The sequence below is a fragment of the Chiloscyllium plagiosum genome, chromosome 5 (assembly GCF_004010195.1).
Source record: "Chiloscyllium plagiosum isolate BGI_BamShark_2017 chromosome 5, ASM401019v2, whole genome shotgun sequence".
Taxonomy (NCBI): Eukaryota; Metazoa; Chordata; class Chondrichthyes; order Orectolobiformes; family Hemiscylliidae; genus Chiloscyllium; species Chiloscyllium plagiosum.
The window spans coordinates 45,643,792-45,667,738 of record NC_057714.1 but is presented as its reverse complement, the minus strand read 5'-3'; the positions used below and the strand labels follow the sequence as shown (position 1 = coordinate 45,667,738).

The following is a 23,947-nucleotide window of genomic DNA, read 5'->3' as shown; positions in this document are numbered from 1 at the left end:
CAAAGACTGCTGTATAAATATCATGATCAGGTTCTAGATGTTTTTGACAGATGAAGATTAGAGATCATACTAGTGTGAACTAATAAACACTTAACTGCTGTTTACACACTTTATGGAGACATGATTCAGCAGGGCTCCTACTTCACACTGTTTGGTTATAGCTTGGATTGGTACAGCCTGGAATGGCTAACTGGCAGAAAATACAAGGGGCATAGGCAGAGTGGCAGGGAAGGGAGAATGAATACTGACATCTTGTGAGACAACAGTAGGTTCATGCTCTATGATCTCAAGGCAACAGACCAGCCTGTCACCTCAACAATCCAATAATTTGTTGGAAAACAGATTGCTGAACAGTTGTGAAACTCTGGAGAGCCCTTTGGAGATTGATTCTCTGGAACACCACGGCAACAATCTGAGTTTTCAATACAGCACTCAGACCTTTGGAAGCTGTCTGTGTTGCAATGGAAGTTGAGACATTAACTAATAGATGCTGCAATATAACAGGTTGCTCAGGTGTGTGAATCATCCAGCATAAGGATGATCATGTTGGAAAGGATCATCTTGTTCAGTATTGCACAAAGCCCTTTGCCAAGCTGCTGGTGGACTTCTTCAGGATGTTGTGGGCTGGTTTTCTGGGAGGTTTTGTAGTACACAAAAGTATTTGGTTGTGTTCACCTAACAGCGTTATTGTGTAGTCTGGACAACTAACATCATCTAACTCTTCTGCAGAAAATCCTTTTGGCAAGTTGGTATCTAAGCTGTCCTTTCACCCAGTCTCCTTCAATATGCTTATGTCCTGTGTCCCACAACATACAGATTTCTCCTCTAATCCAATGCCTAGGTTCATTCCATTAGATATGGATATCGGTATCTGAGCTGATGGCTGTGTGTGAAATCTAGTGAAGTTGTTTTGCCTTCTTCCACTGTCCTGGCAAGGTTCTAAAGAATTGAAAAAGAAAAGATCACAAGAATAATATTGTGCTGAGAGGAAAGGAGAAAATAGGAAATGAGAAGTGTTTCTTGAATGAGGATGAAGTGCAAAGGGGAGGGGATTAGAAACTTAATCATAAATCCCTCCCATGTTCTAGTGTCTATGCTTTCAGTGACATCAATATTTAGCATGGACAATACTGTCTCCAAGCTTGTTCATGACACAGTATTGACATGGAGGATATATTCTGCAGCATCATTGAAGATGACTTCCTTCAACTGCTCCTCCAGGCTGCCATCTTGGATACTTGGCACCAACCTTTCAGGGCACACTCCATGGGCAGTGGCTGTTTTCACACCACATCAAGAGATGCTGGGATTTGACATCTGCCAGCCTTTCAGTGGCATTTTGGCACATCTCTGATCCACTTATGCTCTGTACTTCAAAGCAGCACCTTGGAGCACAATGATACCTTTCATTGCAAAGCTTCTGTGAGGACACTTTTCACGAAGGCATGTCAATCCATCTCATGGATGAGACCAGGCTACAGGTCAGAGCTGCTTGATTTCCTACTGCTCACTGACCTTGGGCCTCCGGGATGGTCACATCATTCCTGGGTTTGCCTTGCCTTTTTGCACATTGCCCTCTTAGCCAGACCACAAAGACACATAGTACTGCTGTATATCTTGCTGGTTAGTGCTGATTCAAATCGCAGCTAGCCATAGTTGTTAGCCATCAGTCAAGGGGATGGTGTCACAAAGCTGATCCTTTTTTCTAAAAGCTATTCCTTTTGTCAAGGATATTGTGACCTTGATATTTTTCAGAGGGATCATAAAACAGTTCGGGCTCCAAATTGGCTGGGTTGGTACAGAAATGAAAAGGGTATTGGGAGACCTCTTTGTTTATACGTAAACAGATAAGACTTTTGGTCATAGTTTTCATGTTTTAGAAGTAAACTGTATAATGAAAAGGGAGTGGTCAGCCCTGAAAGCTGAATTCTTTGTTGTTAGTTCAGTTGCAGCAGTGGGCTGTGTGGAAGTAGGCTGCTAAACTCTCTCTCCTTCTGCCCTTCTAACTTTGACCTGGAAGCCTTTTTTTCAGTTTTATTCTATCACTAAGGTGTTTGTGTATTTTCGGAATAGCATAATTAAGTCTAGTTTGGATAGGATTAATTAGGCGGCATTCTGTATTCTGTTCTTTGTGTTTCATTGTGTAATTTTGTGAATAATTTTTTTGTCTGTTTTAAAACGTGGTAGTCAACCTAGCTAACTTACTCTGGGTAATTTTCACTGAACACTTACCAAAATAAATAGCAAAGTTACAGTCTTGGCTGCCTGCTTAAGAATGTTTGGAGTGATCTGCCCTAGTCCCATAACAATGGGCATGCTGCTGAATGGCACATTGCTATATCAATCTCACCCCATATTATCTGCCAGCAGTGTGCATAGCAAATACACTGCATGTGCAGAAAACTGGTAGCTACATCCCAAAGCCTGAGGGGAATAGCCACGGAGAAACCTATCAGTCAGGGGGCCCTGGCACACAGTGTCTTGAGCTGTGTCTGACATTGGTCCAGGTGCTTGGGCATAGCCAGGCATCTATTTAAAGTGCTCACAGTCAGGGAGCCCATTGCTGCAGTGCAGCCCACTGGTGTTGGAGTTGTGATTGGTCAACTCTAGCGGAGCTCTGTATCTAGAGAGGCCAGATGTGTTGAATGTAGCCTGCTCAGAGGCAGATGCAGCCTCCTTGGCTGGAACTCCACAAAGTTGAGTGTGGCGGCTAGGGTGGGGTTTGAGCATCTGGCCATCTCTGGAGTGTCTCGGAAGGATACTTCAGTGTTTCCCCCTCTCGCTGATTACATTCTGGTACCGCTTTGTCTCCAAGTGAGGAAAGGGCACCTGCAGTGAGGTCAAGGACCCCTTTGCCCCATTGCCTTGCCATTGCTCATAGGGACAAATTGCTAGGGCAATGGAGCATGGGTCCATTCACACATCTGCTGGACCTGGCTCTCTATGGCAGACTGCAGACTGGTGATGGAGGCAGCCAGACATTCACACACCTGAGCAGGCATGGTCCTCGCGATGTTGTTGCAGTCCTGTAGCCATTGTGCTATGGAGGCCATTGTCCCCCACAAACCTGCTTCTGTGTCTGCTTGTGCATTTATGTGAAGTCCCAAACTTCCAACTCCATTGGGTCAGTTCCTCTCTGGGCCTGAGGAATGCCCTGCTCCACCACCTGCCCATCAGGACATCACCATCCCTTTTGGCAAATTACGACACCAATTTCTTTGTCTTTGCTCTGGCCTCTCTGAAGATATGTGCCATCATACAGGGCAGCTCTGGAATGTCCACAGTTGTCTAAATATGAAACAGTGTTTTAAAGGTGGCACAGATGTCATCGATTCCAGGATGCGCCACCAGTGGCAGGAGTTTCCAGCTACTGTGTGCGAGAGAATCAGGCTAGCATTAGGAGTGGGTAGATCATTAATGAGACAGATTTGTGAGGATAGTGGGAACAAACTTACTGAGCCCTGTGGAGAGGAAGTCTTTGTGAATCTTGACAAAAACAAGGTTTCGTCAAAATACGGTAAGATTCAGCCCAGGTTCTTTGACAGGTATTTATCTCTATTAAACGACTGCAATTGGTTTGGAGGGATGTTCAGACAGTGGGGCCTGAGGACTGATCATTCCAGTGCATTTCACAAAAAAAAATTCTTGGTAATTGGAGGAAAGATATTTGTGCTTCTTTGGAAAAAGAAATACCTGAGTATTTTTTTGTTAAATTTTCAACCATTGGGTGAACAAAGAACTTAGAACATTGGTATTTGTTTATCCAGTGGTAAATCATACTGTGAAAAGGCTTAAAAGATATGTGCACATAAGAATGATGATGAATGAACATGATACTTGGAAAATGAATGTCAAGTGTTGAGATGTTGTTGTGAAAGTAATTGGGAGGATAGATGTTTAGATATTAAATGGTTTTTGGAACTGGACTGTGTGACAATTTTCCCTGACATGCTCATATTGGTTTTGAGATGTGGTGACTGGTCATGATGCTAGGGTGGCAATGATGTGCAACTAGGAACTGACCTCTATTTAGAATCATGAAATTAACTATCACTTGTTAAATTTGATGGTTGTGAAACATTAAGAATTCTCTTTAAATCTGTTTGCCAGGACAGATGGTTGGAAATACAATTGTCAAAGATTGAGCAACTGCAATTTACAAAAGAAAGCAGAGTACCAAGGCAGTCTGAAATGTGAACAGAAAATTCTGTCGAGGTTCATCAGTGGACTGAGAGAGAAGTTGGGTTAATATTTTTGCAGATTGATACCCTTTCATCAGAATCCTCCAGAATTTTGTCACAAAATCCAATCCAACTTTGAAAAACTGTGTACTAAATATTTGCCTGTGGTCATTCAGAGTATCGGATACTTAAAATGTATTATAATCAAAACTAATATAAACATCGCTATTGAAAGAGAAGACAGATTTGGAATAAAATGCAATTTAGACATGTATATGTGTAATGTCAGCTAGATATTGACCAAAACAATTGCTGCAATTTTATTCCATAGAAGTTACAGGAAATTGGAAATCATAGGAGAACTAATTGTTGAACCATTATCAACCAATGTATTGCCATCACTTTTTAATGTATTACAGTTTACTGGATAACAGTATACTTAAACCACTAGGCTACTTAAAAAATATCCCATGTGTTCAAATGTAGTACTTTCAAATGAATAACATATGTGTGGGAGGGTAAAAATAAGGAAGACTGTACTGTTTCCTTATTTTTAATTCATGTTAACACACACCAAATGCTTATCTGCACTGTGTAATTCATCCTCTATGAAGCATTTCTGACACAGTTGATGAAGTAATTTATAAATGCAAGTTTACAAGATATTGATTGATGAGGAAAGTCATTTCTCCCATCATAATTCATTCATGCATAGCAATTCCACACTCACATTAACGCTGCAGCTATCTTTTCTTCAAGGGTTCCATTGACTCCAACACGCTGCCTAAACATCTATTCCAAATGTTGATTATTCTGTAATAAGAACTTCCTGTATAATTCTAAAATTGTCTTTGTATTAGTTTGAATTCCAATGGTTTTAATTCAAGCAGCATTACATGCTTCTTTTGAATGATAATGATATTATATGGAAAAAAAATTGCTTGAACAACGTCATACATGTGTATCACCTTGAGCAATAGGATTTTCCTTCAACAGCTCAGGATTTCCCCATCTGAAATGTCCCAAGAGTTGCTTTCTCGGCAGTTGCATTTCTGGCTTCTTTGTAAAATCTCACCAACCACATACAGACAAAGGGTTAGTAAACTATAAATAGGGTCCAATTTATTTGAAGACTACAACTACATTACAGGATAGCTCAACAAACAGGTCCACTCTAGGGATTCAGCAACCACCATTACTCACAACTGCAGCTACAACTCCAGCTGTACTCACTGACTGCTGGCCACATGCTGCTTTGTATCCTGATTCATCAAAGACATGTGCATAGCATTGCATATTCTCTTCAAGTGATATTACAATATATATCAGACAGAAATTTTAACAAGAAGAGTGTAGCTGTCATTCAAATTTAGCAAACCTACTACAACAGAAAACTTTTCTCATATATAAAGTCACAATCTGATTCATCAGGGTTCCTGAATGTGTTCCATAACTTTGTCAAGAATCTCTGGAGAAGTGGCACCAAAGGACATTTTCAACTGTTTAACCTCTACCTTCAGGGATTCTACACATCTGCCACCAGAGGTCAATTCTTTTTGATCTTTCATTTGTTTAAAATTAAACATCACACAGCACCAGGTTATCGTCCAACAGGTTTATTTGGAAGCACTAGCTTTTGGAGCGCTGCTCCTTCATCAGGTGGTTGTAGAGTATAACATCGTAGGACACAGAATTTATAGCAAACGTTTACAGTGTGATATAACTACAATTATATATCGAAAAGACTTGGATTGTTTGTTAAGTCTCTCATTTTTTAGAGTGGGCATGTTGGTTTCAGTTCAAATTCACCCCACAAACTTATATGTCTGTTTGCATGTGGGTGTGTGTGTGGAGGTGGGGGGGGGGGGGTGCGTGGTGGTATGAGTGTCTGTGAGAGAGTGTGTGTATGTATATGTAGGAGTGTGAGTATAAAGGGGTATAAGTCTGTGAGAGGGTGCATGTGGGACGGTGGAAGTGTATGTGTGAGCAAACGAGAGAGAGCTTGTGTATGAGAGAGGGTCTGCGTGAGTGTATGGGTCTGTAGGAGTGTGCGTGTGTGTGAGAGAGAGAGAGAGAGAGAGAGTAGTGCAGTAGGGTCACCTGTAGTGTGACATGAACCTAAGGTCTCGATTAAAGCCATCCTCATGGGAACCGAACTTGGCTATCAGCCTCTGCTCGGGCACTTTGCATTGTTGCCTGTCCCAAAGTCCACCTTGGAGGATGGACACCCGAAGGTCCGAGGTCAAATGTTCCAGACCGCTGAAGTGTTCTCCGACTGGGAGGGAACACTCCTATCTGTTTATTGTTGTGCAGTGCCCATTCATCCATTGCTGTGGCCTCGGCTTGGTCTCACCAATGTATCGTGCCTCAAGGCATCCTTGTCTGCAGCGTGTGAGATAGACAGCATTGGCTGAGTCACATGAGTGCCTGCCATTTGTTTGGTTTGCTCGTCCTTGTCTTGTTTATCTTCTTTCACAGTGTCCCAGCAAATCTTATGTCAGTCCTCTCTTTCTCTTCTACATTTTTGCTTCTCTTCTCAATATTTATCCTTTCAAATGAAACTTAGATCTTCAGTTAGTAGCATTGCAGATCAAGCCCAACCTCTGAGTAATTCTCCCTTGAAAGTAATAAATGTGCCTAACATTTAGCACACCCTTGGAGGCAAACTTTGCAGCTGTTATTGACATGATTAACTTTAGTTTACATTTCATGTTAGTACTTCTTTATATAGTATTTCAATCACACAATTTTATATCCTTCTATTGCTATGTATCCTGTATATGAAGATTAATGAAATATAAAAATAAATTCAGTTGCAGCCAACAGCATTGGAGTTAACATTTGTTTTGTCTAAAATTTACAATTAGCCATCCATTTAAGAAACTATAGCAAATATCTGAGCACAAAAGACTATACACAATAAAAATGAAAACTTGTTTGTTCTCTGTATGAAGTACCCCACTTGAAATTTATTGAATTCCTTATAATATCAAGTTGCATTTTCCAGTATAAAGTGGCAGAAGCAAAGCTTAATGGAGTAGAATTGCTGGAATGAGATTTTTAATTGCTTCCAATATAATGGATTTTTCAGTAGTTGTGGACTTCATAGCTTGTTTCTTGTGACAGTGGTTGAGAGGAGTGGTGAAATTAATTTCTGAGGAAGGCAATTATGGCAAATCGTATTTGATAAAAATAATCAACAATATTTGAGTTTGTAACAAGTTGGCAATTTGCTTACAAATAATGCCTTCTCCACTTTATAAGCTTTACATTCTAATACATGAATAAAGTATGCTGTTCAAAGCAGCAAAATTCTACAATGGCAGAAAATCAGTACTTCATTCCGTTTGCAATAAATCTTCTTTTGGAGAAACTGGCATTTAATATAGTTTGATGTGAATATCAAGAAAGTTTTAGACTGTAATAATCTGTTGTGTGATCAAATGCATTCATTAGCAAAAACTGCATTTTATCATTAGGAGCATAGTGTCATAGAATTGTACAGCATGGAAACGGTCCCTTCAGTCCAACTCATCCATGCCGACCAGATATCCTAAATTAATCTATTCATATTTGGCTCATATCCCTATTAAGCCTTCCAATTCATGCAACATGAAATCCCAACTCCTGTACTCAAAGCAGTGACCAATAAAGGCAAGAGTACCAAATGCCTTCTTCTCTACTCCGTCTCCCTGTGATTCCACTCAAGTAACGAAACTTTTCCTTTCAAAAATATTACCCGGCTTTTTAATTGAAGCTCTCGACACATTATCAAATCTATTATTATTTAATAACTGCTTTTCCAATCAACCTATACTGATTTCTAAATGGAACTAACACAGGGTCTGAAAGGATTGACTTGAGGAGGAACATTATGACTACATTTTCAAATGATTTTCTTTATCTTTGGGTTTAGAATAGTTAGCAGTTTCACCTATTAGAGAAGATAACTTTTTTGAACATTTTAGCTACAAATGAGCTGAAGTTACAATTTTTGAACTCACATCTTCAGTTGTTTCTTGTGTCAGATTTAATGAGGTGCATACAGGTTGTAGCAATCCACAATTAAATGAGAACAATAGAAAATGTCATTTCACTATGATTACTGTGCAAAAGTTAATTCTCTGTTGGAGATGTATTGCTCCAGTGGTGTGGCATGCTGATTGTGAATGTTGCTTCTGTCACTCAATTGCCATGGTAAGAACAAAACTGAACTAAGAGTCTTTTGTGAATAGCACTGTGCTTTTTCTATTGAGTAAATTCGATAAAGTGCATTGTCAAAATTAAAAATAATAATAATGAAGATTAGGTAAAATGCAAAATAGTGATTATGTGATACCTACTTTAGCTTTATGTGGGAGGATAGATTGAGGATTGAAGTCTACATTCTTACGAATGCTTAGTGTCAGATTTCAAACTGGTAATATTGCATGCATTTCCCAGCAAACACCATTACATTCTTTGTGGTTCACTTTGGGGTCACAGTTTCTGATTTGACTAAATTATCTGCTCATAAATAACAACAAATCAAAACTCAGAAAATCCGCAAATTGAAAAAATGGAGATTAGCTGGGGTTTCAGGAGCGAAGAAGGACCAATAAGATGGCAAAGCAATAATTCAAAATCCAGCGATGGAAAAGGATTACTCAACACTGCAGTTATTTTTTGTTATTTTTAGTGTCAGCAGCCTTTCCCAGAATCATAGAATGATACATCTTAGGTACTGTTTGTCATGCCTATTTTTGATACAATTATAATTTAATCCCACTCCCCAACTCTTTCACAAAGCCTTGTAAATTTTCTTCTTTAAAAATATTTATCCAATCCTTGCTGCACTATTACACTGAAGGGAGTCAATGCACTTCAAAGTCTGATCCAGGACCATGTGATCAAGGACCATGTGATCAACAGGCATGTGATCCAGGACTATGTGATCAAGGGGTATATGTCCACGATCATGTGATCAATATGCATGTGGTCAAGGGGCATGTGATCCAGGACCATGTGATCAAGGGGCACATGATCCAGGACCATATGATCAAGGGGCATGTGCTCCAGGGCCCAGAACAATCAAAGACACACCTGTTACTTTGTGGATTAGAAATACAGAGATGAATTGACAGCCCAAGATGGACATAGAGTTATTATACACTTTGATGTGAGCCATTGAGAAATTGCATCAAATCTGAGGAAGCCAAGAGATATGCTCCACTGGTCAAAGATAATAAAATCAAGGACAACATCAGCCAGTGCAGTGCTTGTAATGAGTTCCAAGCCAAACAACTAGAGAATTACCGATGACGCATGACATTCCAGAGAGACCATGGATGAAGCTGGGAGTAGATCTCTTCATTCTCAGAGGAATTAATTATCTTGTTAACATGGAATGCTGTTCTAACTATTGGGCAGTGGACCAGCTGAAGTCAGTGACTTTTACAGAGACTGTCAAATGCCTAAAAGCACACTTCAGTTTCCTTATCTTCTTCCTCCTCCATCGTGTTTATTGAGTTGATGTTCTCCTCCAAGATAGTGTACACATTCTTTCATACCATTCTCCAAATACTGTGCATGCTTCATTACTTAACATTAAATGCCCTCCCCAGGTATTGACATTTTGTTCCTAAATTATTCTTTCCTTTCTTTCTGTTCTAAGCTTTGCTTTCCTTTCCCTTTGTTCTTGAGAACTTCACATTTAATTTCTCCTCTGGGCTATATTTCTACATGTTTTCTTTTTTTTACATTTTCTTGTAAATGAACCATTGTAAACAGACTTTAATGGACAATCTTGCCTAATCACCACTTAAAATGTAGTTTCCATCCTGGGCACATTGATGAATGAAAGAGCTTGTTTCAACCTTTTTTTTAATAAATGGATAACACACTAATAAACAAATTCTAGCTATCTATGAGAGCAGCAATCATTTCAGTATGGCCGTGAGCTGATGAAGTCAGACATCTCCCAATCTGACAATATCTTCACGGCCAAAAGCTTAAATTTTTCTTTATTTCTCATCAGTGGTTAGTATACTTTCAGAGCTGACATATTTTAAATGTGGGCTTTAGACACGTGTGACAGTGAAGTTGTAAAGTCTTATTCTGAAGAGCAGAATGAATAGCAACATTGGCATTTCCTCCAGTGAACAGGAGCACATCAGATGATGACATTACAGGAAAATGTGACATCTCATAGACAGGATACAGTCCTGAAATGGCTTTGGGGCAGTCAACTATTAATCCATATATCCATACCAATTCCAGCTTTTGCAAACTACACGGCAACCCAAAGCACAGTCTGAATTTCTGTAAGATCACAGGTCATATCCTCCAATAGAAACCTGTATCACAACATTGCAATATCTGTAAATTAAATGAAGAAAGTTTCACTTTCAGATAAAACAAGGAAACTAAGTGAGACTATTCATCTGAAGAGAGGAAATGAATCTTAGTGTGCAATTAATAGACTGTAGTGATTTTTCAAGAGTGTATGAAATAGAGCTAGTAGGATGAGTAAATCATCCAGGGGTAGAACAAAGCATTATTGAACCTGCAATTTTCAACACATGGGGCCCATTGTGCAAATGACATTTGTGGGTGAATATGATATACTCATTTTCACCAGGTATAACAATTGTCTTCCTTTATAATTTAACAAAGAATCATAACAATTTATTTGTTTCTAAACTTTTCATATGACTATAAAGGGGAGGGAGGGGAGGCAAATTATAAAAAGCAATAATCTCTGCTTGAAAATACAAGTACAATTATTGTACTTTGCTTGATTTGTTTCACACGTTATTTAGTAAAGAAATGTAGCTAGACTTAAAAATGATTCGCAAATTTATTCCAATGTGCTGAGATCATGGACTTCGGCTGGGATAATGCTACAGTTGATTTCAGTATTCTGGTTATGACACCAAAAAAAATCTTATTCCTAATTTGGAGGCTATTCTGGAAAGTGCATGGGTGTTGAGGCCTGATCAGGCTACTCTGTAGCTCTCAGTGGTTTGCCAGCTATGAATTGCTCGGACCTGAGACAGGATGGAGATACCCCTGAAACTGCATTTTAAGGAGTAATCAGCAAATAGAGTAGAACATTCAAAATGACAAAAACAACTTTAAAAATCCAAACCAAGTAATTATTTGTGTGAAACTTTGTAACAATCTTTGGTGCACCATATTAGTAAATTACACACTCAAGTAAATGGTAATAGTAGGGCTGTTAGCTACAGGAAACCTTTAGAAATCATATTAGCCTCACAACATAAAAGAAATGCAGGAACAAAAACAGAAATTGTTGGAAAAGCTCAGCAGGTATGGCAGCATCTGTGGAGAAAAATAAAGTTAACGTTTCAGGTCTGGTGACATTCTGAGGAAGGGTCACTGAACCTGAAACAATTAACTCCAATTTCTCTCCACGGATGCTGCCAGACCAGCTGAGCTTTTCCAGCAATTTCTGTTTTGGCTTCTATTTTCCAGCATTTGCAGTTCTTTCATTTTTTTGATAAAAGAAATACATTTATTCCGCATATAAAATCGCAGATTGTAAAAAGAATATCATAAATAAGATTTCATCTTTTCATTGCTTCTAGTTTATTTTTCAATAAAGGGAAATATTTTATAAGAAATAGTATAACGTTTTTTTTTCCCTTTTCATTGAATTGGGGAGCTAAGATAAAACTAAGGATGTACTTCCAGGTTTGGAACTACTCACACAAATGGCAGGAAGGAGACTTAATTACATTGAATGATGGCAAGCCAGAACTATCTTCCATATCTGCACACATTAAGTTCTGTCAAGAAGGCCCAAGCTATAGATGTTTTCTCATTATCAGAGATGTTACTACGCATCTCTGGAGCAAGTGGGTACTTGAACCTGGGCCTCCAGGTAAGGGCATTACTTTTGCACCACAAGTGCTTCCAACGCATAAGCTTTTCCCTGGGATGGGCGAGTCCAGAATGAGAGGGCATAGGTTTAGAGTGAGGGGGAAAAGCTTTAAGAGGGACCTAAAGGGCAATGTTTTCACACAGAGGGTGGTTTGTGTATAGAATGAGCTGTCAGAGGAAGTGGTGGAGGCTGGTACAATTACAACATTTAAAAGGCATCTGGATACATATATGAATAGGAAGGGTTCAGAGGAATATGGGCCAAGTGCTGATGCTAGATTCATTTAGGATATCTGGTCGGCATGGATGAGTTGGACCGAAGGCTCTGTTTCTGTGATGTACATCTTTATGACTCTATGATTCTATGATTCTAATTGAGGCTCTTAAACAGTCAGTTAATTACTTCCAAAAAAACATATTCCCATGTGAGCTGAATCATTTCAGCTCCATGTAAAACAAGAAAAAGTCAACCTACATAACTAGTTAAGCAATGCACACAGGCAGTCAGTAGGATTCCTCGTTCTGCAGTAATTCATTCATGATTGGGGGATAGCAAATAGGACAGGTAGGTGGCTAAAATATGGACAAGCTCCATGGCCTCCATTTTCCTCCCTCCCCAACCACCAAGCATTTAGGTTCTCCATGAGCATTTTTCTATCTTTGGAGTTTGGGGTGGGGGGGTGGAGTGGTGGATGGATTTGTGCCAGCAGTAGCCCTGGGCTCTCAATACTCAGGAACTCTTGGTGTTGAGGAGTTTCTCATTCTTGGTCCAAGTAATGATTGAAGGCTTACCAGCAACCAATCACAGTTGATAATTGGAAGATTTGGTGGCCTTTCACGTTTTGAATGGCCTGCAGCTTTCCCTCCTGCTTTTCATCTTAAAGAAAGATTTTTGAGAAGGCAGCGTTGAAATAAGAGATAAAATCTTGCTGAAGCATGTGGCCTTTGTTAATTGGCTGGAAAGCCAGAGAATGATCCATGTTGCCTCTTCCAGGCAAAGATGGTCAATTAGACAGTAGGAAGGCCAACCTAGGAGCTTTCCCTTGATTGAGACCTCAGGGGTGGAAGTCACACTGCAAGAGAGATGCTGGTTAATTAGAAACCAGCAGCCCTTGCATTGAATAACCCCTTGTGGTGGACATGGTTGCTGACAAAGAGCACCCAAGATTGTCACGGATCCAAGTCTAAAGTTAATTATTTATCTTGGGGGTGGAGGTTCTCAGTTTGGGGTTTATGGGAAGAAGGGGAAGGGGGCAGAATGCTTGCAAGTCAAGGGGGAATTGGACCCTCAATCTGGCGCTGACATTTGACGATCTTGAGAGGCATACTCCTACCTCGCCACAAGGGGGCAAGCTACCCGCAGGGTAATAGCTATTGAGAACATTGCACAGCTGATTTCATCCTCATGTTGGTGGGCTGAGGGCCTTAACTGGCTCCTAATTGGGCAATTTCAGCATTGATAGCTGGGCAGGCAGGGTACTTAATTCTGTCAGAGGCGAGGAGGTGATGAGATTTGGGTTGACCACCAATCTGCCTCATGACGTGTCCTTCCTATCTCCAAGTTCACCAACTCCAGGAGCAAGCAATTCAATTTGAGTTCTTTAAGAAACAAATTAAGTCACCATGTTGCAGCCGTTGTGTACATCACAGTTAACCAACATAATCACCCACATGAATCCACCTACACAGCTGCAAATGCAGCATTAGTATTTTTCTTATCCACGATAGATTACCTTGTGGGTAACTTCACTGCAGGTCTTTCATGAAATTTTGTGCCAGCATTCAGTGCTAAATAAAAATTCAACCTAAAAATTGGTTTAGAAAAAATAGCTGCCATAATTACTAGGATGTAATCTTATTTGTAATTAAATAAGTGTAATCAAAGCACTTTTAAACATCACCACTTCACAATATCATGCAAAGAATTAATTGCTTAGAGCATCTGTATCAGCATTGTATAATATTTATTGCAAAATGCTGTAATTTTATTCTTTTATCAGGATATATATTTATTCACAAACTGTGCAATTCTGGACTCCCTATTGTAGGAAGGATGTTGTGAAACTTGAAAGGGTTCAGAAAATATTCACAAGAATGTTGCCAGGGTTGGAGATTTTGAGCTGTAGGGAAAGATTGAATAGGCTGTGACTGTTTTCCCTGGAGCGTCGGAGGCTGAGGTTTGACCTTGTCAAGATTTTTAAAATCATGAGGTGCATCGGTAGGGTAAGAAAACAAAGTCTTTTCCCTGGCGTCGGGGAGTTCAGAACCAGAGGGCATTGGTTTAAAATGAGAAGGGAAAGATTTAAAAGGGACCTAAGCAGCAACCTTTTCATGCAGAGGGTGGTGCGTTTGTGGAATGAGCTGCCAGAGAAAGTGATGGAGGCTGATAGAATTATAACATTTAAAAGGCATCTGGATGGGTGTCTGAATAGGAAGGGTTTAGAGGGATATAGGCCAAGAGCTGGCAAATGGGACTAGATTTATCTAGGATATCTAGTCGGCATGGGTGAGTTGGACTGAAGGCTCTGTTTCCATGCTGTACATCTCTATGACTCTATGTTGTTGAAAATGCTTGACAATCTCCAGTTAATATGCTTTATAATTCATTTTTCTGATGCTGCTGGCCCTTTGGTTAATAACAACTCAATGACTTGGAAGGGAAAATGTTGTAACAGATCAAATACTTTATGAATAAAGTTTAATGCAATGGAATATCAGTATTGCACTGAATCTGTCTTATTATCCATCTGTAACTTTATTGCTGACACTTTTCTCCCCCATGGCATCTTACAGACAAAGGCAGAAAGATTCTTGCCTCACCACATTTTCTCTTGAAGAGATGAGGTCATTAGAACATTCATTAATAATGGGAAATCTATGTCTAGTTGTTTGGCTGGAAAAAACAAATTAAATGAATTGAAAGCTTGCTTAATATATTACCACTCAAACTGAAGTGTCAGGTTAGGTGACATTGACAGAACGCTATGTTATTTTTTCCAAAATTAGCAACATAATGGCTTATAATGTCTTGTCACTCTTTGTTAGTTTAGTTGCTGGGAGGCAATCTGCACATAGTTGTTTTCATAGCCTTCCATCTTCTTCCAAGGCACCTAAAGCATACCTGGAATTATATTAGGCTCTAACACTTGCATAGAGATATCTGACTCCTGCCTGTGTTCATGAGTGTACAGCATGAGTTTTACACTTCTTGATCTATTTCTATATTACTAATTTGAAGACAATGGGAGTTGTAATTGATATCAGTTAAGGATGTTGTCATTTGGATACAATAGCAAACTATCGCAGATATTGGAAAATAGGAAGTACTGGAATTACTCACCCTGTCAGGCAGCATAGTAGAGAGAGAGAGAGAGAGAGAGTTGAGCGGTAGAATTTAATGTTCCTGTCAGGGGACCATTCACCAGCTAGCAAACTGGTGTCAACTATAATGGAATTTAATCCCAATCTGATGCGATTTGGTTAACATCATTTTTCCTTATGAGGGTAACTTTCTCCTATACATCATGTTGATACTGCAGTGTGACCTTCAAAATGGATTGTCATTGGAGCCCTATGAGAAAGGGTGTGGAAAATACATTTCTGGTGATCTGAATTGAGGTCCCAACATGAAAATGAGAGGTTTTGATCTAAAGGCCAGAGAGTGGTATTACTGTAATCCCTCTGTTCCTGCTGGTGGGTACATCTGTTGGGAACAGAGTACTCAAGGGACGCGCTATCAATTTCAGGCCTATGCGTCCATGTATTCCTAATTATAGTCCCATGTGGCCTGGTTTCTGTCTACTGGCACCATGTTTAAGCCCAGCCAAGCATTGTCATTCAGAAATTGATCTTTGCAATGAATGTAGTTGCAGGGTAACATAAAGGCACAAAGTGATGGCGCAAGCAATATTTCATTGGAAATAGAATCTCACATTCATAAATGTATTGCTTCTTTACATCATTACTTGTTTGATTGACTCACATTGTAACTGCAGCTACAAGAATCAAACTACAGACTATCCATCCTTAGCACCATACCAAGTCAGAACCCTGACTAAGAAAGAGCTGCTCTTCCCGAAGTATAATACTCAATATTCAGTGTATCATAGCATGTTGTTATTGCTCAATGTGGAAGCATCACATGTTGGAAATTTTTCAAATGTTTCAGAACATTAACTTTTGTTGAACAATGGCAAAAATGAAGACAAAAGTAAACAGAAAAAAAAAGCAGCTGCTTCTGGGAACAAACAGGAACTATTTGTCTTTCGATCAACAACAATTTTGCAGTCAACAAGTGATGACTTTATGAAACTCACATCCTTTGAAACGGAGTGTCAATTAAGTCCTGTTTGGCTTGAAGCTGCTTTGCTCCATCGTGCTGAAGGTGATGTTCCTCCTTCTCAATGTCCTCGTCCTCCTCCATGGAAGACTTGCTGCTCTTTCAGAGTCCATTGTATCTCCCCTCTTCATGCTCCAGGTTGTGTATTGCAACTTTTTCTGGACTGTCCTGCAAGTCCCCCTTGCCTCAATCGATCCAAGGTCTGGATTAGTGGTGCTGGAAGAGCACAGCAGTTCAGGCAGCATCCGAGGAGCAGTAAAATCAACGTTTCGGGCAAAAGCCCTTCAACAGGAATACAGGCAGAGAGCCTGAAGGGTGGAGAGATAAGTGAGAGGAGGGTGGGGGTGGGGAAAAAGTAGCATAGAGTACCTGGGAGTTGCAGTGGGAGGGGGACTCCCTGAGATTCTTGTAGAGAGAGAAGGAAAACTTATTCAAGGTAGGCATCCCTGCAAGAGGATTTGCAATAGGGTTAAAATCAACTAGGTAAAAACTATGACTGCAGATGCTGGAAACCAGATTCTGGATTAGTGGTGCTGGAAGAGCACAACAGTTCAGGCAGCATCTGAGAGCAGTAAAATCGACGTTTTGGGCAAAAGCCCTTCATCAGGAATACACACAGAGAGCATGAAGGGTGGAGAGATAAGTGAGAGGAGATTGGGGGTGGGGAGAAAGTACCGATCCAAGACTAGGAAACTCTTCAGGGGCCTATCATCTGCTCCACAATGGTCCTGACTTAAAAATGGGCTGTATTGTACATATTTTCATCCTCAATCACAGTGTTGCCTAACAGAATCATCAGCCATGGTTGAAAGGGTAACTTTTATCTCCCAGTAATTATCCTTGCAAAGTATCTGGGCCTTCAGACCTATCAAATATATGATAGGATACAGGCATCATGACAGTTTCCAGGTTACCTGACACAGACTTCTAAGATGTGGTGCCGATGATCACAGATGGCTTGAGTGCTATGACTGTGTTCTGAAAAGACAGTGGAGGTGAGGTTGATGAATGTTTTTAAACGGCAACAGAATCAAAGCTGTAATTTTAAATATAGAATTTGGAACACAAACAGATTAACCATGATTTTGAATAGTGGAACAGGCTTGAGGGGCTGAATGGCCTAATTCTGCTACTGAAACATATATTCAAATGGATTGATAACTGAAACTAACATTAAGAACCCAGAAGTACTATGCAATAACCATCTCAACCAAACATGAACATTTAACAGCCGTGCTATTATCCAAACTTCCTCTTCCTCATCCCCTGTCAAAATTATATTGGGAGTTACTGTTTATTACAAAGTTAACTCAAACAGGCCTATAGGTGCTGTGACTATAAACAGTTCAGTACTGAATAATTCATCCCTAGTCTCTTCAAATTCTGCCCACCATGTAGCCCATAAGGCAGGAATCTAACAGAATGCTCCCAACTTGCTTGGAGCTTCAACAATACTCAAGAATTTCAATGCCATCCGTAATAAAGTTTGTTTGACATCCCACCCCCTATCTTAAACCTTTACCACCTCCACCACTGGTGTTCCATGGCTACATTATGGAACATCTACAAGGTTGCCTGCAGTATCACATCAGGTTTTTTTTAAAAGCTTCCAGCAGCTAGAGGCACAAAGGCTGCAGAAATATATAGGAACTTCACCACTTGTAAGCTATTCTCCAAGCCACAAATCATCTTGACATGATATCTTCATCATTGCTGGGCTGTAATTCTGAAACTCACTTCCCATAACTGTGTGGGTGTACCTTGATTACTCAGACTGTAGCGGTATAAAGACAGTCCACCATCAACCCTGACAGAACTATTTAGATTTTTAAAATTGCTTGCCTTGTCAGTAATATCCATGATTGGATTTTAAAAAAAGCCCAACATATGGTCCATACAGTGCAGTGCAGAAACCATGGGATGCGTGTTTAATTTCTTTGAATTTTGTTGCATTCTTTTTAAAAACTCAGGAGTCCGAAGTATGGTGCCAATCATTTGATTGTCCCACAATAAATATATTTCTATTTACTACATCAGGATCACTCATGACTGTGTCACTGACTAATTCTCTATACAGTATAGCATTTTTACCGTAAAGCAAGTTTATAATCCCCTGCTTTCTGATAGAGTTTCTATAAAACAGATGACTATCTACTGAATCATGGAGTAGGCTTCCCAAAGATCAGCTGGGTCACAGGCAATCTGAATCAACCTGCATCAAGATGGACGTACTTTATGATCACAGCAGAACAAACCCATGCTATGCAGCGCCATGAGGTGCAGCTGAGAAGACAGATGCACAGTCTGTTACTTGATGGAAATGAAAGCCACGTCAGAATAGAGCAGATGTTCAGCAATTTAGAGTGATTTGGAATAGTGACCAGCATACAGACCCCAAACAGATGGCTAAAATAAAAAACAAACTGAACGGGGAACAATTTCCACTGTCTGTTTACATAGAAATTTGGATTTCTATGCCTTCCTTTTTACTAAACATGGGTAAGATCCCTTGACCATTCAATGTGAATCATATTTTTCTGTGTACTGTTTTCAGCATGCTGTGGATACCTGTATCTGCCACTGCATTCTACATGGTTTCAATCCTTATCATTACCTTTTTGTTCAAGGTGATATAGATTCCCAGGTTAGTCCTTCATTCATAATGGTTCAAATCCCGTGGCCTGCTGGTGAAATGTTTTCTCTTGGCTTGTGTGACTTGTTCATTTTTGTCCTTGAAAAGAGTGTATCAAATTGATTGGAGCTGATGTTAGTGTATTAATTCTGACAGGGGCCTCTGATCCATGAACAGATATATTTGTACATTGGGGACACAATGGGAAAATTACATCCAAAGCATCATCTAGTAGCAGTTTTTTGCACAGCTGTTCAGTCATAATACTAAAGCCTGGGTGAGGACCCAGCTTTCAGTGCAGTTCAATGAGAGTGACATGCATGTAGGATTTCAACTATGGGAACCATAATACAACAGTTTAAATGTGAGCATAGTTATATTCAGTAGCTTCTTAGATAAACAGATCCAAATTCCTTTAACTTAGTTAGATAGCCATTATTTGATGGAGTTACTATCCACTTCCCATCAACTTGCTGGGTCTTAATCTATGTATTCTATGCTTTACTTGTTAATGTGAATTCTGTGCAGATAACCAGTTTCTGTGATCAGTTACACACATATAAGCAAGTCTGTTTTAACCCCAAGTCATGAAAAAATTATTTCCAGTCTTTACAAATTATCTTTTACTTTCCAATCACATCATACCACTTTTAGCAGTTTCAGTTGTTCTCCTTAATTAAGAAATTCTGTCTTTGATGCTTCCAAGTTGACATTGACTCACCAAGCAACTCAACTGTTTAACTGACCAATCCACAAAGTGTCTAGTGACAAGTCTTAGGGCACAACTTTTACCAGAAGTACTTGGCAAACATTACCTTATTTAATTCCAAGTGCACTACTTTTTTCAGTTTTGTTATGAAGTTAAAGATGCAGTTGGAATTTTACTTGTCCTGCATTTTCCAATGTTGCAATTGTATGAGCGAGGTTGCATGTCTCCAAAATATGAAATTATTATTTCTGTAATCCACTGGTTAAAAAGTAAATTGCATTGTTTGTCCATAGTGTTAAGTTGAAAATTATGTTTCCACATATTGCTTTTCAGTAACAAATTTATTTGCACATCACTTTTCTCATTACTGAGTTGGTGTAGAGTTTATCAGCAGATTATATTATCTATAAAACTTATGGCAAAGAAAACAAAGTCATAAAATTCTATAGTTATTGCCAAACTTTTCAGAGCCCTGCAATATGTTTGGAGTAACTAATTCATTGTCAAATAATTAGCTTTGGTGCCATGGAAGTGTTCTTCATTACTGTGTAATTCAGTGTAAAGGATTGTCAGAAATCAGTTTAGCACTGGATTCAATTATGTGCTGATGGTATATTTTTATAACTGGTTGCAGAGGTATCTGTTGGCCTGCAATCCAATTACAGCAAAAACATTAAGATCTGGCTTATATTTGGAAACAAAAGCACATTCATACGTAACCATTTTTGATGCATTTTTTTGCAACATGGTTGAATTTAGGCATATTATTCCAGGTTTATATTGAATTCAGATTTTAGAATGGTGGGATTTAAAGCCATTTCCAAAGAATATTAACTTGATGTTGTGGTCTATTAGCCCAATACCATTAATACTACAACACAATATGCTAAAGGGCTTGGTCTTGACTTCAAATATTCTTCATAAAATAGTAACTCTTAGACAACAGTAGACACAAGGGAGATTGAGAAGATCTGGAAAAGCTGTTAGAAGAGTGGGATGAGGAGGGAAGATGTAGAAATGCTCTCAGTCAGAATCCATAACTGCTGAAGATGGGAGCAATTCTCCTACCTGAAAATGAAATAGCAAGTCATACATTTTCCCTTCACTAAGCATATCAAAGAATAGAGCAGGTGGAGATGAGTCCATTTGGCCCATTGCGACCATGCAGGCGTCTTGTAGAGCAATCCAATCAATGCCATTCCCCCATTGTCTCCTGTAGCCCTGCAAGTTCATTTCTCTTGTGTCGTTCCAATTTCCTTAGAAACCATTTATCACCACTGCTTCCATCACCCTCGCAGGCAATGGCTTCAAGGCCATCACACTCTGTGTTAAAAACATATTTGCTTTAAGTCTCTGTCCTATTTGTTCTCGGATCATCAGCTGAAAGTAACAGTTTTTTTTGTTGAACCTATCAAATCCTGTCACATTTTCAATCAACTCTCTTCTTAATCTCCTTTTCTCCAAGAATATCTGCCCTCGCTTCTCCAACCTAACATTAGAGCCAGCATTGCTCTTCTGTGAAACCATTCTGTTAACTCACTTGTACACCCTGTCATGGTCCCTCACATCCTTCCTAAAGTGAGCTGTCTAAACAAGGTGTTAATACTCTAGTTAATACCTATCCATAGCTTTATATTGGTTCAGCAAAATGCCCTGCATTTTTACTCATAACTTCTACTTATGAAGACCTAGATCCCATTTGCTTTGCTACTCAATCTATCATTCTGCTCTAACAAGATCCATGCACATTAACTCCCAGGGCATCACTGTTCCTGCATCTTATTTCAAGCTGTGTCATTGTGTCTTTATTGCCTCTTACTCTACTTTCTGTGAAAATGCATCACCCAACACTTTGCTATATTAAATTCCAGCTGCTGCTTGGCTGTCCATTCTGCTCACCTGTCTCCCTCTTGTTGCAGTTGACTGGTACCTTCCTCAAATGTCTGCTAATTTATATAAATGAAACCCTGCTAGAATTCAACCCTGGGAATACCATTGCCTACCATCCTGCAATCTGAAGAGCAACCATATAATCTTCATTCCTGAAATCAATTTTTTACCAAGAATTATTCCTCAAATTTTGTTAAGGAATGCCTCAGGGTAATGTCATAGCCTAACTATCTTCAGCTGCTTCATAACTGACCTTCCCTCTATCATCAGATCAGAAATGGAGATGTTCATTGATATCTTCACAATGTTCAGCATTATTCATGACTACAAAGATATTGATCAATCCATGTCTAATTGTGATAAGTCCTGGACAATACCAGGGTGCGTGCTGATGAATGGCAGAGTGCCAGGTAATGACTATCCCCCAAAAGACAAAATCTGACCTTTATTCATTGATATTTAGTAGCATTATCATCACTGAATCTCCCAGCATTGATATCCTGGAGGTTATCATTGACCAGAAACTAAACAGGACTAGCAATATAAATACAATGTTACATAAGTAGGTCAGAGGCCAGGAATCCTGCTGTAAGTAACTCATCTTCTGACTCCCTAAAGTGTACAAGGCACAAGTCAGAATATAATGGCCATTTGAAAGTAGACCATGTAATTGACATGACATCCACAAGCATTCACTCCCTGCACCATTCATGCACGGTTGCAGCAGTGTGTAACATCAACAGGATGCACAATAGACAGTCCCCAAACATACCTTTAGCAACAAATTCCAAACCTATAAGCATCAGAAAGTGGAAGAACAAGGACAGCATATATATGGGAATACTAGCCCCTGAACTTTCCCCTGCAATCCACTCACTTGAAAATCTATCACTTGATCAAAATCTTGGACCTCCTTCCCTAACAGCATTGTGGTATACCAATGCTGAAAGGACTGCAACAGTTCAAGAAGACAGCTTACCGTCATGTTCTCAAAAGCAAATACGGGCAACCAATATTGGTCCAGCCAGCAATGCACAGACACATTTAATGTACAAAAAAAATGCAAAGCCTTTTCTTAACTATCCGTATAGAAAACATCCATTGCCTTCCTTTTATAACCCTTTTCCATAACTTCATCAAGAAAAAACTATTAGATTGGTCAAATATGATCTACTCTCCTCAATTGATTCAAACCAAGTGCCTGTTTCTTCATTGAGATTGGTCACTGGCTGCAGCAAAAACTGAGCAAGGTGAGAACAATAATTGCCAGTGCCTCTGAAATTGATGATGGCCATTACCTCTTGTGTGACATCCTTGGGTTGCAAGAGAGATAGGATTTCTGAATAACGTACAATGTGTACAAGCTGTGAGATGTAGGTATGAAGTTGGTGACAATATGAAGTGTGAGAGAGTGAGGTTATGGTATGATATGTGGGCTTATGAGTCCAGATTATGAGATATTGTTGGAAACTACATGTGAGGTCATTGAATTTTTATGGACTTTCATTAAGGCCCTTAGGACTTGACTCATACCTTTGTTCTCATATGACTATGTGGTCCCACTGGATTTGCAACTTTTGATTGGTGAACCTTCTGAAATCTGTGGAGGGAGAACCTTTCTACTCTTCTATACCTTCATTGCAAAAGGGAACAGTGCAGCATTACGGAACATTTGAAACATGATCTCCTTGCTGTTGTGCGATAGCTCACTGTATCTCTACTCATGGAGTTTCTGGTTCTGATGATCCTCTGGACTGCCATAGAGAGGTTGCCTCCACGGCTCTGACAGGTTCCAAAGATGGCAGGTTCTGCAATGATGGGAAGACAATTATGAGCTATCACAATGCAATTCTCCCTCATTAGCCATGATCCACCCAGACCTCTTACTCCCCACCTCAGCCTCCAAGCTCATCTCAACAATGTTGGAAAAAGTCAGGTTGAGGACTTTTCATCAAAGTTGGAGAAAGTAAGTAATATACCATGTTTGAAGCAATTGCAAAGGCTGGAAAAAGGGAGGCAGTGGGAGGAAGGGAAAATTAATCAGTAAATCTGTGATAGAGAATTTCTTAAGAAGGAAGTGGATTGGCACAGTACTCATTGGAGTTTAAAAGAATGAGAAGAGATACTATTTGAACATAGAAGATTCTTAGGGGAGTTGGAAGGATAAATGGGGAAAGGTTATTTTCTCTTGAGTGGCATAACCTCAGGGTAAGGGGTCACCACATTAAGACAGAAATGAAGAGGAGTTCCTTTTCTTTGAGGGTAGAGGATAGTGTATTTATGGAATTCTTTACCACAAAAGGCTGTTGAGG

At 39.5% G+C, this 23,947-nt stretch overlaps 1 protein-coding gene across 2 annotated transcripts in view; it reads left to right on the top strand.

The window, feature by feature from the left end:
- Window positions 1–23,947, top strand: part of gabbr2 (gamma-aminobutyric acid (GABA) B receptor, 2) — a 968,870-nt gene that overhangs the window by 71,027 nt on the left and 873,896 nt on the right. The gene's annotated exons all lie outside the window — the stretch shown is intronic.